At 36.1% G+C, this 18732-nt stretch overlaps 1 long non-coding RNA gene across 1 annotated transcript; it reads right to left on the reverse strand.

The window, feature by feature from the left end:
* Positions 1-3572: 3572 nt before the first annotated feature.
* LOC125098492 (uncharacterized) lies at positions 3573-17648 on the reverse strand. The gene is made up of 3 exons (XR_007126845.1): positions 17538-17648; positions 7126-7210; positions 3573-3897 (listed from the first exon to the last, which is right to left on the reverse strand). It is a non-coding gene; the product is annotated as an uncharacterized LOC125098492 (long non-coding RNA).
* Positions 17649-18732: the final 1084 nt, after the last annotated feature.

An 18732-nucleotide genomic window follows, 5' to 3' on the forward strand; every position in this document is an offset into this window, starting at 1 on the left:
TATATTTCCAAATATGTATGTGTCTCTGAAAGGTCTGTTTACTGCTAGCTCAGTGAAATATACATGTAAATGAGTGAATCACTGATTCTACTCACGGACCCACACGATTGTGTTTCATGTTCTGATCATTAACTGGACAAAATGTGGCCACTAACTACTGATTAAGTCAAGCATTTTCCAACTTCGCACAAAGTTATAGTACTAGATTCACCTTCTTGCCTTAAAAATCCCTGCACAGGATGACAACATGAAGCTTCTCCCTGTGATTAGTTGTCTGTTATATTTAGACATCCAAGGAACTCTGGCACAGATGATCTGCTTTATTCCACGTGCAATCTAAACTTTTCTTTTAGAGTTTCTATCCTGACTTGACTCACCAATTATCTGCACAGCTCCTGGTGCTTTTGTATTGCAAAAGTTTTTCACAATAAAGTTGATAAACAGCTCTTTAAGTTCCATGTGCTCGATTATTTTCAACAATTCCCATGAACAGAGTGTGTATCTATTATTTTATCTGATCTATGACACCTTTGAGGAAAAAAAGAAGCCATTAACTAATGGGGGCAGTAGAATAATCCCCATAAACTGGATTTATGTCCTCTTTACCTGTGATGCATGGGAATGTATTACACAGATTAGTGAAAACCTCAAGAGCCTCATGTACTCTTTGTATATATGCTTATATCTAATATCAATATTTATATCTATCTCTACATCATGTATATTTCTATATCTTGTACTTTGCAGATTATGCAAGACAATCAAGTACAGTGCCTTATGTGTCTACCTGTCACCACCATGGAATGATGTGACAGTCAGTGGCAAATAGTAGTACAGTTTTTGGGCTTATTATCTCTCTGGCTGGTATATACCAGCTATTGCCTTCTTTGGAAAATTTCTGCTGTGACGACTGCTTCTCTTTCATGACTTTACAAGATTTTTTTGGACTGATGGTGATCCAGAAAACTTTAACTAAAAAAAAAAAAAGAATTTAAAGAGGACCACACAGAGATATCTCCTGTGCCCATTTCTAGGTATAGTTTTCACTAGTTACTAAGTGAGAAGGAGCTGGAGGTTGAATTTTATATTACCTAGTGCTGGTTACAACTGTATTATGTTTGATGTATTTACTTGATTTTTTGAAGATTTTATTTACTTATTTGAGAGAGAGAGAGAGAGAGATAGCAAGAGAGAGCCTGAGGGGGTGGAGGGTTACAGGGAGAAGGAGCTTGATCCCAGGGGCTTGACCTCAGGACCCCAGGATCAGGACCTGAAGCAATGGGAGACGCTTAAGGACTGAGTCACCCAGGTACCCCATTTACATTTGATTTGACCAAGAAGAAAGTTTTTTAGTGATGTTATTTAGATAGAGCATTTTCAGTAAATCTTTGTTGTCTTTTAAACAAGCAATCTGGAGTTAAATAACCCTTGAGATATTGCTAAAGAAAAATATTTAAATCAGCCAGGGCTCAAAAGACATTGGCTATGTAAATTCTGATGCTTGCACATTATGGGGAAGAACAGTCTGCCACAAGATAGAAATACAACAAATTATTCTCTCTTTCTTACAATTGCCTTTCAATGTGGTTCTTCACAAAATTTTTTATGCTGAGAATCTGGAATATTCTGTTTGAGTAAGTACTATTCATTTAAGATAATTTTCCATGAACTATACTACCTCTCATCGATCATTGAAACAGGGCTTTAGCTTTCCTAGAATTTAGTACACATGATGACAGGTGTTCAGAAGAACAACTGGGTATCTAGGCAATGTGATGGGAAAAGTTTGGAATTTGGACTTGGGTTCACTTAAATTCTTTACACTCATAGGGTCATCTGCAAAATAATGATAGTAATACTGACTTTTTTTCAGAGAAAAAATATACTGTTTAAGAAAAAGCCTTCATACACACTTCAGAATACCAGTTCTCCTTAATGATGATTGTCACGGATCACTTTGCCAGTTTGTGTGAAATGTGCTTGTCTCCGCAGCAGTGATATGAAGGAGGGTATCATGGGGACCATTGCTGTGTCTTGTCTGGGACTTCCATCTGCCCTCAGCAGCCATACCTCCCAAAGGAGATGTGCTGGACTACCCCCAGAGTGATACAGTAAAGGGGAGAGGGGAGTTTATCCTGCCCTTGTGACTCTGGCATCTTTAATTCACTTTCGCTTTGTCCGTGGATGGGACAAAAGTCAGAAGCTGGAAAGCTCTGAAGACTACCTAGGTGCCATGACACATCCTTGGTAATGTCATGGATCATGTTTAGATCTCATATTTTATTCTCAAAAGTGGAGTTAGTTTATTTGAACTAGCTGTTTATTTCTCTCTGCAGAAAGGATTTCTAGGACGTGTCATTTCTCTGTATCTATCTCTTTCTTTCTGTTTCCCTGACTCTCTGTTTGAGAGCAGAACAATGATAAATCTATTTTCTGAAAAAAAAAATCACAAATTGTGAGAAATCTCTTTGATTAGCTTTTTCTCACTGCTTTCTTTGCCTCAAGAGTTAGAATAGTCTGAAAGCAAGCTTTTTGCAATAGCACTGGATTTAACAATTATCTCCGAGGCTCTTTGTTCAAGTGCAGCTTTGCACCGTAGCAAGTTCAACTAAAAGTGCTATAAATTAAACAGGTGTTCAAATTAACGATTGAGACTCCCACAAGCTAACTTTTGAAATAATAAGAGCCCTCAAAATCCAGCCAAAGAAACCAGGAAAAGACATTGGAGAGGTTGTCACAATGAGGGGATTTTGTCCTGACTTTGCAATATTTTAGTTCCTTTAGCTGAAGGGTTTGGAAAAAGGGGCACATTAAAATCCTCAAGTCAGGTCATGGAGCCTGATAGACTCTGTCTCCCACCACATCAATGGTGCTAAGGTGTGACAAATATTTGCCCTTTGACTTCTTTATGCCAACTTCCTTTCATTTGCCTCCTCTCCTCCTTTTTTGTTTTCTTCTAATTGCTTCACTTGACTCTCACGCAAACTCACTTGGACCAAAAGAGAGGTAAAAACAAAAAACAAAAAAGAATGTCACAGACATTAATTGAAGACGTTTGAGAGATAGTTAAATAAGTTTTGCCATAGAGGCTTCTTTATAATTGTTTATTAGAAAAAAGTAATTTTTCTAAGCTTGTTTACATTTTCGCAAATTGGAATCTAGATCATACCAGGGGAGGAAATGAAATGTACTGGCCAGGATCAGAAATCTGGTCAACTTAACTGGAAGACAAGACGCGCATCAACATTTACCACCCTTAGGATGCGGAGCAAGAGATTGAGTTTACATATGGGGTGCATATTATTCCTGTCACAGTCTCAAAAATTTGAACTTCCTACTTTCTATGTGGCTAATATGTTTTTAAACTGGTATGATATAATGCTGTTAATTGATGCTAACTTGAAATAATGATGTCTTACTTTGGGACAAAGTTAATATTTTAAAACTCATTCCACAACTGGAATGACATGGTTTATTTCAGAACATCCTCTTCAGGCACAGAGAACTTGGTTTCGGACTGGGGCCCATGAAGCCCACCTCAACGCTACGAACGAACCAGGTGGCCTTCCGAGTTCCCCTCTTGACAGGAAATCCGTGGAGTCTGATAATTGCCCTTAGCACACGAGTACGCAATACAATGTAAATACGCGAAAATGATTTGCTACACGAATGTGATGAAAAGAAGATAATATTGGTGCTAGTGAATATAACAGTCTGTTCTGATAGGGAGGTTAGCTCGGTGTCACCTGAGTTTCCTGCCAGGCCTCATCCTCTGATGCCTCTTTTCATCCCTGCTCTTTCCTGGCTACCCAGCAGCCTCTTCTTGCTCGTTGTCATACATCTAGACCATTCTGTGCTCTCCGCACCAGTCAGAGCCCCAGGCCTCATACACGTATGCTGCAATATTTGTTAGACATTTGTGTGTGTGTGTGTGTGTGTGTGTGTGTGTGTAAGAGAGAGAGAGAGAGAGATGATTAATATGCTTGGCTATCCTCAGGTAAAAGCACTTAGCCCGTTTACTAAAAATGAGATAAAAAGTTCTTATGTTTACGCAGCTTTATGCTTCTGGTATTTTAAAATCTACACCTGAGACCTTTTTAATAAATTTTCTCTCCAAAACCACAGAACTAAATAATATTTTAGTAAATACGCTTTAGCATATATGCAACAAAGGTGCTTTCCTGTGAAATGCCTTAATGGTTCAGCTAATGATTATCAATCAAGGAAGTATAAATAAAGCTAAATCTTTGTGTGTAATCCTCAATTTCTAGTTGAACAGATTGAATGCACACTTGCCTCTCTGGCACCCTAGAAAAAATGTTCAGTTTTTTTAACTTTGATTTTAAATGGACAGCACCTGTTCTCCCTAGGGAAATATTCTCAGCAGAAAATCCGGGAGTCCTATAGTCAATAATACAAGCAAAACAATATGAGAAATGGGGAAAATATCTTCTGAATAAATACATAGGTCAAGAAAAGAATGATATACTTAGAAGCATCTTTATAGTATCTGTACATCCTCTTTTCAGGGCTGGATTTATCAGCGAAATGTCCAGCAACGTGTGACTCAGTGTGACGCTCTGGCATTCAGAAGGATACAAATTTTTAAGCAAGGTTGTAAATGATATAAAATATCTCCTTTTAAATCTGAGCATATATAGTTATATCAACTCTATAGTTGTGGCACATGTTAAAGTAACTATAAACAATAATGTTTTCGACTAATAATATCTGGAATAGTTTTTTTTTTTTATCTTGTAATAGGTAAGTTCAGATCACCCCATAACCAGAGTGTAATGAAATTGTCAACATTTTCTTCATTTCTTCTTTTCCTGACAAATGGTGTGAACATATCACCTTTTTCTCTTAATGGAAAACCTAACTGGAATACGTCAAAATGCTATTAGGTTTTTCATTTTCGTCTACAATGCAATGCTCGGGAATGCATGCAGCCTTCATCTGGGCACCACTGCGGAATATTCCTGGTCCCTGATAAAATGACTGCAAAGGAAAATCAAGCAGAATTGTTCTCTGGTTTGTATTGCTGCTCCTTTGTTACAGTCTTTCTGAGAAAGTGTGCAGGGGGATTATCTGTGCTGCAGAAATACACATGGGTTATGTTAACTAAAATGTGTTTAAAATTTTACCCAAGTAATTTTAATGTGCAAACATGTTTAATGAAAAAGTCTTCATGTCCAACACTACCTATGCATATGCTGTATTTGGGAATAAAAGAAAGAGCAGTAACATGGACTGCTTGCCATAAGTTTCAAAAGACGCTTATTTCAATATTATGTAGGAAGAGGGGAAAATAAAATCAAGTGCCCTTACCCCATGGGAAATATCTGGAGTCTATTCATTGTTTAATTTATTTTGTCTTGAACTAAACCAATAATGGGATATAAAATAAATCCAAGTGAGCATACATGAGGCATAGAAGTCAGTATAGAATATCGACATTCTTGCCATCTATAAAATTTTACCTATGGATTGCAATTATTAAAAAAGAAAGTAACATTTTGTTCCAATGACAATTTAACAAGAAAAAAAAAACCTTAGTAGTATTTTTGTTGACGTCGTAAGCAATTTGATTACCTGCAATAAAATAAAAGCAAGAATATTTAAAATGGAGAGAGAGAGAGATCGAGAGAGAGAGAGAGAGAGAGAGTGTGTGTGTGTGTGTGTATCTATACATGTATGCATAGATATTTCCTCTAGGACCTTGATTTCTGAAAAAGTACTTATATGGCAGAAAGACAAAAATACAGATTTTTGAGTAATCGACACGAATCACAATGTCATTTTCGGAGAGGTGGTCCAGTGTGACCTAAGTAATCTGATCATTTAAGAAATCATGTAACCTGGATGTGAGGGCGATCTGGCTGCGACATCTGTCACCCCATTGATCGCCAGGGTTGATTCGGCTGATCTGGCTGGCTAGGCGGGTGTCCCCTTCCTCCCTCACCGCTCCATGTGCGTCCCTCCCGAAGCTGCGCGCTCGGTCGAAGAGAACGACCTTCCCCGATAGAGGAGAGGACCGTTCTTCGGTCAAGGGTATACGAGTAGCTGCGCTCCCCTGCTAGAACCTCCAAACAAGCTCTCAAGAAATCATGTAACTTAACGAAAAAGTACTTTAAAACTATTTTGAACTTCCCTAGGATTCAGCACAATAAAAATTACTTCGTGCGTCTTTACATCAGTCAGTTCTAAATACTTTAAATTGTTAATAAATTAAGAGACAATTGGATCTTTTCTTCAGGTCTGTTATTCTCAACAATGCTTTAGTGATTCTTCTAGCAATGTCTGAACAGCAGTATCTTGATTTGCTGTGAGTGACAGGTCCAGAGCAAGCATTTCTCCTACTGCTTGGAAAGAGCAATAAATATTTTCTTGGAGCTCTTGTTATGATTTATTTTTAAAATCCTAACTAGAGTTATGGGAAGACTTCATAGTGAAACATTTTCATTTTATTTTCACCTCAACAAAAACGTACCAGCTGTACAATGAAACTCATTTGCAGTACAGAAATGATGCCACAATATTCAATAACTGAACTTCCTAGAACAAATGGCTATTAAGGATACACAGTACAGTCCTTTCAATCCCCAAATAATTTACTACTAAATGTGGGATGGACATTCTGAAGCCAGAACATGCGTATTTATTTGTATACCCATTTCTCTTTTCTGTGCCTAAATAATTTCAAGGCCAAAACCAAGTATTTATGCCTCATATTTTCCTTAGGAGGACAATTTTATAAGGAAATTTATTTTCAAGTTGAAAATGAGGATTAACATCATACAAATTACATATATCCATGAGGGTGATTTGAGGGCTACTCAGCTACTGTCTTCAAATTCAGTTGATTTAAGGCACAATAGTCACTGTAGAGAAATTCGTGCTCTTTATTCAGGCTCATCAGTGTGCTAAAGCTACTGTCTCGGACAGATATATTTTCAAATCAGGAAAAAATAAAATAAAATGCACCTAGAAATCAAATGTCGAGGTCATTAGCTACCACCATTTGGTCTGGCTGTAATGACATCCCAATTGCATGCATGGCAATTTACATACCATTACCCATTATGCTCTGTTCTGCAATTTGGCTTTTGGAGGTCACTGTACCTTGATTTACTTTGTTAAAAGAGAGCATTTTCTAAGCATCAAAGTCATGCTGTTTCAGGGCCCACTATATCTCTGCTGGCAGTTCCTGTGAAAACAAGGTGCAATGACAAATTGAACTGGAAATCCTGAAATTTTAACCATTAAAAAAAAAATCTTTAGAAAAAACAAATACTATTCTATTTTAAGCAAATCAAAGGACAAGAAAGCTAAATCAGAAACCGGTGTCTGTACGTTTCACCCTTTGGTGCATTTTGCAGCTCTGACATAGATTTCTCTGGCTTCCTTATTTGTGTGGTATTTATTTGTTTTGTTTTTAATTATAGGTGTGAAGTAGCTGCCTCACTGATTCATTTACTCCAGCATTAGCTGCTCATGGTAGATGCTCAATCCACTAGATATCTGTCACAATTTTGGATTGGATACCCATTATCGAGATTGATAGCAGTTATCAAACCTCAAAATACGTGTGTGTTCTCTTTTAAATATTAGCTGTCAGTGTGTGATAAGTTGTGTTGGGTTGTATGGAGCAGGGTTGCACATATGACACAGGGAGGCTTAGTTTTAAAGACGAACACACTTTATAGCTGAAAATCCATGACAAAAGAGAAAGGCAGGCAGAATGCCAACGTGGGTAGAAGACAAACACCAGGGTTCAGTAACCATTCCAGATAAAGGAAAACAATTTGACCTTCCTACTTTGGTCTTATAAAATGATTTGTTTTAACTTTTAGCTTTAAAAAAGAATAAAAGAGAGAAAGAACATGAAATGGCTCTTGTGCAGGGTGGGTTGTGAGCTTTATTGTAAGGGCTCGGGGAGGCGGGTCTGTCAAAAAAGTATGAAATTCTTGAAATATGTATTCTGTGTAATGCCCGGTTTCATGAAAATATGAAAAATATTTCCATCTTCAAGACTTAATTGAAATTGGGATGGAGCACTTGGGGAACACATTTTTAAAAAGGACCTTCGTTTTTGAGCAGTGTCTTCTCTGTCATGGACTTAACATGTTTATGTTGAGCACAGCCTATCAGCTTAGCAGAGGTCCACAGTGGTGTAGCAAAGCACCAGGTTATTTATTTTGTCTTAGCAACTTGATTTTGCCCACTCCTGAATGGTTTTAAGTATTTTGCTTACATATTTTTCTGCAGAAATTTGTGCATTAATTCTATCTAATTGGCTATTCTACAGACTTTATGGTATCCCGGCCGAAGAGACGTTTGTAATAAGGAATCCCAGGCACAGCATTGCCTCTTTAATGGGTCATTTAAAAGTATGTAATTGTCCCTTTGTCCATACAGTCAAACAAATATGCTCTTCTTCTGACAAAGGATTACTGCTAATTTTATTACCATTGTGTTTTATCGCTCCAAAATATCCTCGCGAAGAGTTCACTCATAACCAAGTAAATGCAGTGTTTTAATTAAGCGGAAACTTGAAAAGGAAGTCTTCTGCGGAGAGGTTCAATTGCTTCCCACAACCTTTATGAAAAGGGCAGGGTGTTAAAACAAACCTCCCACTTTTATTTTCAAAGGAGAAAAAAAAAATCAGAGCTAAAGATAATCTCTCCATTAGTATTATTAATAGTGTCCGGCTTTCCTGACATGCTTGCGAAGCAGACAGACTGGTCCTGAGCATCCCATTTGCAAGCACTGTCACAGCTCCTGAAGGCTCTGGTGAAAGCCGGGAAGTGTGTTAACAGTAACTGCGAACAGCCTTTGGGGAACAATAGGCTTACCTGAGACTGTGCCCGGCTTTTCAAAATACAAGTTGCTATATTATACTCCATACTCACGTTAGTGAGCATGCCGTACTTGACCCAGCGTCGTTCTGTGAAGGCCCATTTCCAATTCTAAACTTGGCTCTCCTCCCCTTTGGATTGTCTGATTTGAGCATGATAGCATCTACCCACAGAGCAGGGATTCCAGTGTATGGGGTCAATGTTTCTTGCACCGGGACCTGGTTACTCGGACTCCTGGGTATCAGTTTTGCATTGTCTCCCCAATATTTGACTTTTTAGTTCTGTCCCATCTTCTAGCATTTTGGTGACAGAAGTAATTATCTAATAAAACTCACGGTATTAAGCTAATGGCTGTAGACGATCTTAAGATTTTCAGAACAATCGTGTCATGAAACTCTTCAAGCATAGCAGAAGTGCTCAATGAGGACAATGCAAAATTCTCACAGAAAATGGCTGTAACTAGGATATAATTTCTGTTTCACTGTTCTGTTTTGTAATTAATCTGCTCTATGTTGCCGGTGTCATTGAATAAAATACCTTGTAATGGCAGTTTCTCTATGCAGGCTGGCCAAGGGAATGGGCTAAATTTACATGACTGTATTTTGTTTCAACAGAGCAGTGGCAGCAGCATAATCAGTTTGAATAAGTAATCAGCTCGGATATTGTTTCGAGATTTGCTTTTTCCTTAGGTCAAGTAAGTCCCTAACTGACATACTTTTATAGAATTAGGCAAGGACTAACTGAGTTTGGCATCTAATATGTTTTAGCCAATAGTTCATTTTATCTATTGTCTCCATCCATTGGGAGTCCACGCTGCCCATCGAACAAACAGTGTGTGCTCTCTTTCTTTGTAGAAATGGTGTAAATTTTTGTTTCCAAGATAGACTATGAAACAAAATATCTCATACAGCCACATGAAAAAATATACAATAGCAAAACTGCTAAGGAGAGGAGAGGTGTCCAGAAGCAAGACAGATACATACATATATCTGTACAAACACTAGATAGAGTGACACAAACACAAAAAAATCCATTCTAGTTTTAGAGGAGGTTTCCCAGCACTCTGGGAAACCTCCCTTTGTTATTTGCAGAGGAACACTTAATGTACATTATGGTGCTCATGAAGAACATGTTTGACCTTGTAAGATTTTTAAATCCTTATGATAGAAAGTCACTTTATAATTGGATTTTTTACTGGATAGCTTTCTATTTAGGTATCTTTCTGTTTAGAGACTCTCCCTGCATAGGAATATCACAGCCCCATATACAAGCCAACTGACCTGTGGATTCTCATATTAAATATGGCATTGCCATCTTGAGACAGAGGAGGCAAAAAAGTAAGGAATATTAACCCACTATTATAGCTGTTAACATGTGATACACATTTATGAAATAGAAGGTAACAGAGAAAAGGAACATGAATTGTTTTCCTCGATAAATTTGAGAGGGTCAAGAAAAATTTCAAAATATTTTACAACTATTTTAATCCAGGAAGAAAATTTTCTTAAGTTATTAGAACCTAAATTGATAAAATCCCATCGACACTGCTGCATCTGCTTACACAAATGTGCGTGTTTACATGTTTTGGGCGTGCAGACATGTGTACATTGAGGCACACACTCACATACGTATCACTGTAATGACTTTTCTTCTTCCATTAATTAAATTTGATACGTAAAATACAAATAAGAAATGATGATGAACTCGTCCCTACTTATGATAGAAAGGAATATAAAATAAATATAATGTTATCTTGGCATTAGAGTCTACTATGGCTTCTTAGCCTAAAAGGAGTCCAGAGATATAATACGGTTTCATCTGTTGTTATTTCCCTCCCACCGAGCAGCTCCCTCCGACTCTCGGCTCTGAGGCTCAGGGAAAGTAAAACACAGCAGCTGAATTTCACCTCCTCGCCCTGCACCTGACTCATGGGTAAAGATAACAGTTCTGGTCCCTGTTGCTTTCAGGTCTTTCCTTGAGATGACTTAATTCATCACAAACGGAGTCAGCAATAAAAAATAAGGTTGAAGCTTATGCTTTAGCGTGAACATAAACTGTGCCTTATATAGATTCAAATTCCCGTCTAGTTGGAGGAAATATTCATGACTAATATTAAACTAAGCCCAGAATTAGGCAAAATGCAACAGACATATATTGAAGTGAGCATTTTATTATGTGCCATGTCAGTCAGATTAAAGAAAAGAGTGCATGACACCAACAGGATACTGCATGTATATCAAGCAATCTATTTATACGTGACAGGGAGAGTTTGATTTCTGGAAAGAGTGACAACCCAATGAAATAACAGCTTGCCTTCAAAATTACTGTAGTATAGATGCACATCTTTTAAGATGGAATTTTAAATCACAATTAACAAAATGTAGATGAATATGCTTAGGAATGAATAGTGACATACAGAAGAAAAGGGGCTGGAGAAATCTATATAAATGCAAAGGCTTCTCAAGCCCTCTGCGCCAGTGTCCAGCCCAGAATACCAGAGGAAACGTCCCGTATCCTTAACAGTCTAAGAGCAGGACATTTCACACAAGTTAATATTATTCTGCAATCCCAACAAAGAAGGGTGCGGTTATAGGAGGTAGTCACCCACTGGGACAAACTAGGACATAAAGTATAAACACTACTCTGTTATTAGCAACAGATGATCAGGAAATGATTATATTCATAAAACTCAGGTCAGCTCTATTCTTTATATTGACACTTTTTCAAGCGAAATTTTAAATTTCGCTCTATAAATAGCTTGCTTCTGTTTCTTTAGTGTGTTCCCTCATTTACTAAGGGATAAGGACAGAAAGAAGGCTGACTATTGGGCTAAAACAGCGTAATTACTCTTTGTCTTTCATGGAAGTGGCCTTTGGAAAGACAGAAAGAGAGAGAGAAAGAGAAAGACAGAGAGACTAAAGTTGAAACCACTAACTTCATTACCAGCAAAGATAAAGTGCAGTGAGACAGAAATTCTTTGAGTTCACAATCATTACACTTGGATGCTCTTACCAGGTTCTGGGATAAGAGGAAAGAACAATCAATGGTCAATTGACTTTATTTCCTTTTCTTAAATTATAATTTGTATGACTTTTACATGTTTCTAGGATTAGCTGAGCAAACCACACAGAGACCACCTGACAAGCAGTCCATAAAGTATGTGCAATGAGAAAAACAGGTTGGATGTGATGCTCGGTGAGCTGGGTTCTCATAGCCGCAGCAGGGAGTGCTCTGACAGAAGCTCCTCTCTTTCATTTCCAGAGATTTAGGCAATATCCAAGTGGTGCATGTGGGGGAGCTACAGGACAGAGGCAATCAGAGCTGGCTTTGTACATCAATAATGGCAAACTGTATTTTCTCATAACCTTTCCTTCTTTGTTCAAAAGGGGACTTCCATTTTAAACTGTAATCTGTGATTTTTGAAACAGACATTAAGGAATCTTGCCGACAAATACTTCTGGCTGATTTTCTTTCTCTGTCCCTCTTGCTGGTTTAAAAGAAAATCAACATGGCTGTCTTATGTGCAGGTGAAAGGTACCAGACCTTCAAGAGACAATTAAGCTCCCCTCTACCTTAAGATTTCTGATGGGATTAAGTTTTTAGGAAATGTTAATCAGCGTGGGACACTAATATGACAGTTCAGGGGATATTGGCCCTACATACTCAGATCAAGCCATTTCCACAATACTCGGACTAAAATCTTGGTTTGAACGTTTTCCACTTCCAATTTCAATCTCCATTGTACTTAATTATCCACAACTTCTGAGTGCATTGCTAATGCCATCTTAATCATAAATGGACATTTGATGGTGTAACAACAGCAACAAATGATGACTTAGGAACTATAAAACTCATACCATACAGAGTATGGTAAAGGTGATTTGCTATATGTAATTGATCATTGTAGCACGGTCTTGACAATCTCAAGGTAGAAAATTTAATGATGCTTGATTGGAAATGACTCTCTCTCTCTCTCTCCTTCCCTTGAGAGTAAGACTTTTTAGCTGCGTTGTTGGCAGATATGTAGCACACTGGCTAAATGTTACAGAAAAGTATCCTTTCCCAGGAGAGGTAGTGCAGTTGCCGCTGTATGATGCAAAACCCATGATTTAAAAAAAAAATATGTATCTTGTTTGAATACCTCCTATTAGGCAGCCTCAAATAATCCTCAACCCTTTGGGAGAATACTGAGAATCTGAATCTTTAGAACACATGAAAAGCATGGGTGGGGGGAAGGAGACGTGATAAACAGCAGTATTCTTTAAGGTGTAGTTATAAATTGGGCTCCAATATTTCCTTTTAGGTAGGTTTACAATTTTCAAGGCCATGTGCCATGGACAGAATTTAAGCGCATCTGGCATGTGTACCTTCAAAAAAAAGGCAGAAGGTGGTAAGTCATCTGGTGAAGCGATTTTATTATACTGCACCTCGAATTAAGCACACAAACCTCTCAGTAAGACGCAGAAGAGTGGCAGGGTTTTTTTGTTTTGTTTTTTTTTTTAGAATATTAGAAGACACTAGCTATTTGGAGATGAGAGATCATTCTGATTGGCTAATAAAACTAAGTGCATATCTAAAAATAATGATTGTGAAAAAGCATTGTGGTCAGTCTATGTTTTAATAACTCGGTTAATTTGAGGACCATGAAATCCAGTTCTAACTACGTTCTAACTACATATTTTTGATGATATTGGTACCAACTTCCTCATATGTCCTGTTGTACATAGAGGTTTTCCTAAGCCCCATCCAGTCTATCACTTCTCTATATGTTGAAGGCTGTCTTCTGAAGAAGCTCTTAGTGTTTGTGGTTCTGCTCTATGCTTCTCCAGATGTAAGAAGCCTTTACTCAGATAATACTCTATATCTGATACATTCACTTCCAGGTGCAGTGAGAAGGGGTAAATGCTCTCATGTAATACCTCGGGAGCAACAGCAAAAATTCATATTTAATCTAAATGCATTCTGTTTCTTAAATAATGTGAGGAAACAGAGTCATTGGGCCATAATAATATATAATAACTAATATGAAGAAAAGAAAGGCATTTTATTGACATGGCAATTTAGGCTTAGACTAGTGATACCTAAACTAGCAAGAAATATGGAAAATTCAGCTTCCCCCCCCACACCTGCCCTAATGTTTTATTTGGGATATATTTTCTTCATTAATTGTATCAAAGTTATTTCATTTGCTACTAACTTTGCGATGTTTGCAACTCCTTGGGAAGCCTTCAGACAATAAATAACTAGACTCAAAAGAGAAATGGAACACTGGAGAAATGTCAATTTGTATTCACATTAAAAAAATCACCTCCTCAATTCTCGTTCCATGGGAAATGCTTCACCAATTGTTTAGTAAATGAATGAGTAAATGAGTAACCACACAAATAGGTGAACACAGAAATTTGATTGTGCAGTTGCAAAAGGGTAAAATAAAAAGCCAAACTTGAACTTGGAATCGTGATAAAGATTGAATGATATTTAAAATTATTATTAAAATTATTATTATTATTAAAATTAATTATTACTATTTAAAAAATACATCCAGAGTATGCTAGACTGAGTGTTATCAGGAATGTTCCTGAAGAGTTTCAGTGAAGCTCTGTCCATTGCTGTTCTCCTGCGGACACCCTGTGTTTGACTGTAGTGATGGTGTAAAGCCACCGAGGGTCTGCTTTTGAACATACAGTCCCCTCTGTGCCTCACTTCTTTTCCCAAGCTACATTATTCCTTCTTACTTCTCAATTTATCCATTGTCTCTTGGTTGGCATTTTTCTTGCCTCCTCGAGTCCATGACCACTGGTTCACAATACTCAGACAACCTCCCAAATCCCACAAGACTCAGGGCGTATGTTTCTGCTACAATATTTCAGGAAGAGATTGTACATGCCATTCTGTGTCTCTTGAATTAGCCCATGTTTTATTCATTTCTTTAACAAACTATTTAGCATTGTGCCTGATGGAAAAGGGCAATCAGTACATTTGGTGACTAACTCTAGACTGGGGCATATAGATAACAGATATAAAACCATCCTGATGATATGAGTATACGTTAAATTATCTGGGATGGAACAGAATAGATATTAAGCTAGAAAGCAAACATTAAAAATACATTAAGGACAGGTAGCAACACTTAGGTTTGATAAGGACAGACACATAAAAACAAAAGTGTAGAAATTACTCATAAGGATGTGACTTTCAGGTATTTAGTAAATGTATGTATGCAATAATTACTTTCTCAGTTTAAAGCCTTTTGAGCTAGTCTCCCAAATGAACTGCATATGTTAACCTACCAAGGGTACTCTTGCTGCTTGAAAACACTTAGAGGTTAAATAAATCTTTTTGTTTTGTTGTGTTGTCTTTTGTTGTATTTGCTAAAAATGTAACCCTTCCCATTTATAACTTTTGAAGTTAATTAATTTTTGCTATGGTCTGGCATATGATTGGTTTTATAAAAGTTTATGATCACTTAGGAGGTTTTGCAGATTAAAAAGTTTGACATATATATATGTGTGTTATACCTTAACAATTGCATCATTCATTTGTCTTTAATTATATTTTGTCCATTCAGTCTACTAGAAAGTGAGTACATGATATTAAAATTCTCCCATAAAATTTTTACTTATATAATTTTTCCTAGTATTCCCCTATTTTATAATAGTGATGCAGTGGTACTTAGCACATATCAGTTCAATGCTATCATATTCTATACAAATTATATGCATTAAGTGTTCATCAACAGAAAATAACCTTCTTGTTCCATTAATTCTTTGGACCTGAAATTTTACTATCCCTTACACCTTGCTTTAATTTTACCTTTGTTTGACATATCTCTTACCATTGTCATTTTTAAAGTCTTTTTATTTTTCATTAATAGATACAGGTTTATTTAGATTGTCTATTTCTTGTCCTGTGAGACTGAGTAGATTGTGCCTTTCAAAGAATCAGTCTATTTCACCTAGGTTATGAATTTTGTGAACATAGAGTTGTTCACAGTATTCCTTAATCATCTTTTTAATCTCCATGGGATCTGTAGTGATGACCCTTCTGTCATTACTGATATGAATAATATATATTCTTGCTCTTTTTTTTCTCAGCCTCTCTAGAGGCTTATCAGTTTCTTTCATCTTTTCAAAGAACCAGCTTTTTGTTTATTTGAATTTCTCTATTGATTTCCTATTTTTAATTTCATTGATTTCTGCTGTAATTTTTATTATATTTTTCTTCTCCTTACTTTGGATTTAATTTGCCTCACCCTCACCCTTCCTAGCTTCCTATGGTGGGATATTAGGTTATAGACTTTAAATCTTTCTTTTTAGAAATATGCATTCAATGCTATTAATTTTCCTCTAAGCACTGCTTTTGTATGTCCCACAAATTTAGACAAGTTGTGTTTTCATTTTCATTTAGTTTGAAATATTTTTAAATTTTTCTTGAGATTTCTCTTTGATCCATGTGGTATTTAGAAGTTTGATTTTTATTCTCCAAGTATTTGGGAATTTTCCAGGTAGCTTTCTGTTATTTATTTCTGAGAGCAGACATTGTATGATTTATGTTTTTCTAATATTGTTAATGTTTGTTAAGAATGTAATCTATCTTGGTGAATATTTCATGTTAGCTTAGGAAGAATATGTATTCTGCTGTTGTTGGATAAAGTAGTCTATAGATATCCATTAGATCAAGTTGATTGATGGTACTGTTGAGTTCAACTATATCCTTACTGATTTTCTGTCTGCTGGTCTGTACATTTCTGATAGAGGGATGCTGAAGTCTCCAACTGTAATAACAGATTCATCTATTTCTTCTCACAGTTCTATCAGTTTTGCCTCATGTATTTTGATGCTCTGTTGTTAGGCACATGTACACTAAGGATCATATGTCTTCTAGAAAAATTGACCCCTTTATCATCATGTAATGCTGTTCTTCATCCCTGATATCTTTTTTACTCTGAAGTCTGCTCTTTCCAAAATTAATATAGATACTACTAATTTCTTTAGATTACTATTAGCATGCTATATCTTTCTTCATACATTTACTTTTAATCTATATGTCTCTGTATTTAAAGTGGGTTTCTCATAGATAGCATGTAGTTTGATACTTGTTTTTTGATCCACTCTGACAATCCTTGTCTTTTAATTTGCACATGTAAATCACTGATACTCAAAGTGATTTTTATATATTTGGGTTAATATTTATCATGTTATTATTCTCTATTTGTAAACCATTGGAATTCAAAGTGATTTTTATATATTTGGATTAATATTTATCATATTATTATTCTCTTTGTTGCCCTAGTTCTTTGTTTTTCTGCTTTTTGTGATTTTATTTAAACATTTAATGCTATTCCTTTTGCTCTCCTTCTTTAGCATGTAGTTATACTTCTTTTTTAACTCTTTTTAGCAATTGCCCAAGTTCATTTCAAATAACAGTATACCACTTACAGGTAATGTGAGTACTTTATAATAACAAAATGGTTCTATTTCTTTTCCCCAGCCTCATGTATTTTTACTGCCATTAATTTCAATTACATGTGAACATACATAAACATAAATAAATATAAAATATACATAAGCATAGATAATTATTAATAGTTTTGCAATTCTTATTTTGAAGAAACTGTTGCTTGTTATATTAATATGGAACGAGAAAAATAAAAATTTTTATTTTAACTTCACTTACTCCTTCTCTTATGCTCTTCTTTTCTTTATGTAGATCCATATTTCTGATACTATAGCAGCATTGAATATACCTTCAGTTTCAAAGATCTCATCTGTATTGTTCACTATTATGTATCCATAGAACATTCTCTAAGTCTAGGAGGCACTTAATAAACATTTTTGTTAAAATGAAAAAGAAAATAAAGGAACATGCTGTAGAATGTTGCCTTTACCTTTATTGCAAGGTACCTTTATTATACCTTTATTACCTTTATTACCTTTATGTCACACTTATATCACTGTCACAGAACAGAAGAACAAAATGGATGCCTATGTGTTCCAAGGTACTGATGCTGTTAGCATCAAGTAACATTTAATGAAATTGAAGGGAAAGATTACTAAATGTTCTCTTACCCTGAAACTATGTAACAAGTTTGCATTCTAAAATATATGATTGCTCAAAGACTGGCCACAGTTAAGCAATCACAGGAAGAGTTTTAAGACATTATTAAATTTACAGTTCCTCTTAAAAAGCCAATCTTCAGCACCCACGGGGATTTTAACCTCCCCACAAACACATTAGAAGAACACAAATATCCAAGTTTCCATGAAAACCCAAAACCTTGAGAAATGGAAGAAAGCGGAATTCAGCATTTTCTATTATTCACATCTTAAGATTCTTAGACATACCGTCATTTGTTTAAAGCTATGAATAAAAGTGAACTTTATGTTACAAGCATAGAACTTCAGAATAATCTGGAGTAATGTTTTTGTACTATTCAAACACAGCCACAGAGCCCTTTTTAAAAAGTGCACTATTTTTTTCTACCTTAAGTATGATTATTATGCAAATCTTTAATTCAATTTGTGAGAGTGCAGGTAAGAAAACCCTTGGTATTAAATTTCCACCAGGTTTGTCTTCTGTAAAACAAAAAGTTGTGTTTCCACCTTCAAACTGAGGATGGCTGAGGTGCCATATTCTTAATACCTTGAGTTTCTTAGAGAAGAATACCTATATAAACATAAGATAGTATTTTAGGGAAGTTTTGGAGCATCGAAAAAATGGTAAAAAAAAAAAACACTAATAAGAACAATAAAGGCTCTCAGAATTATAAAACCCACCTTCCTTCCCAAGAGCCTATTTACATGCACCAAAGGTCAATAGGAAGAGCAAGTCAGTGATATTTAATTATGACACTTGTGCATAGAGGGTTCAG

This window comes from Lutra lutra, chromosome 4 (assembly GCF_902655055.1).
Source record: "Lutra lutra chromosome 4, mLutLut1.2, whole genome shotgun sequence".
Lineage (NCBI taxonomy): Eukaryota > Metazoa > Chordata > Mammalia > Carnivora > Mustelidae > Lutra > Lutra lutra.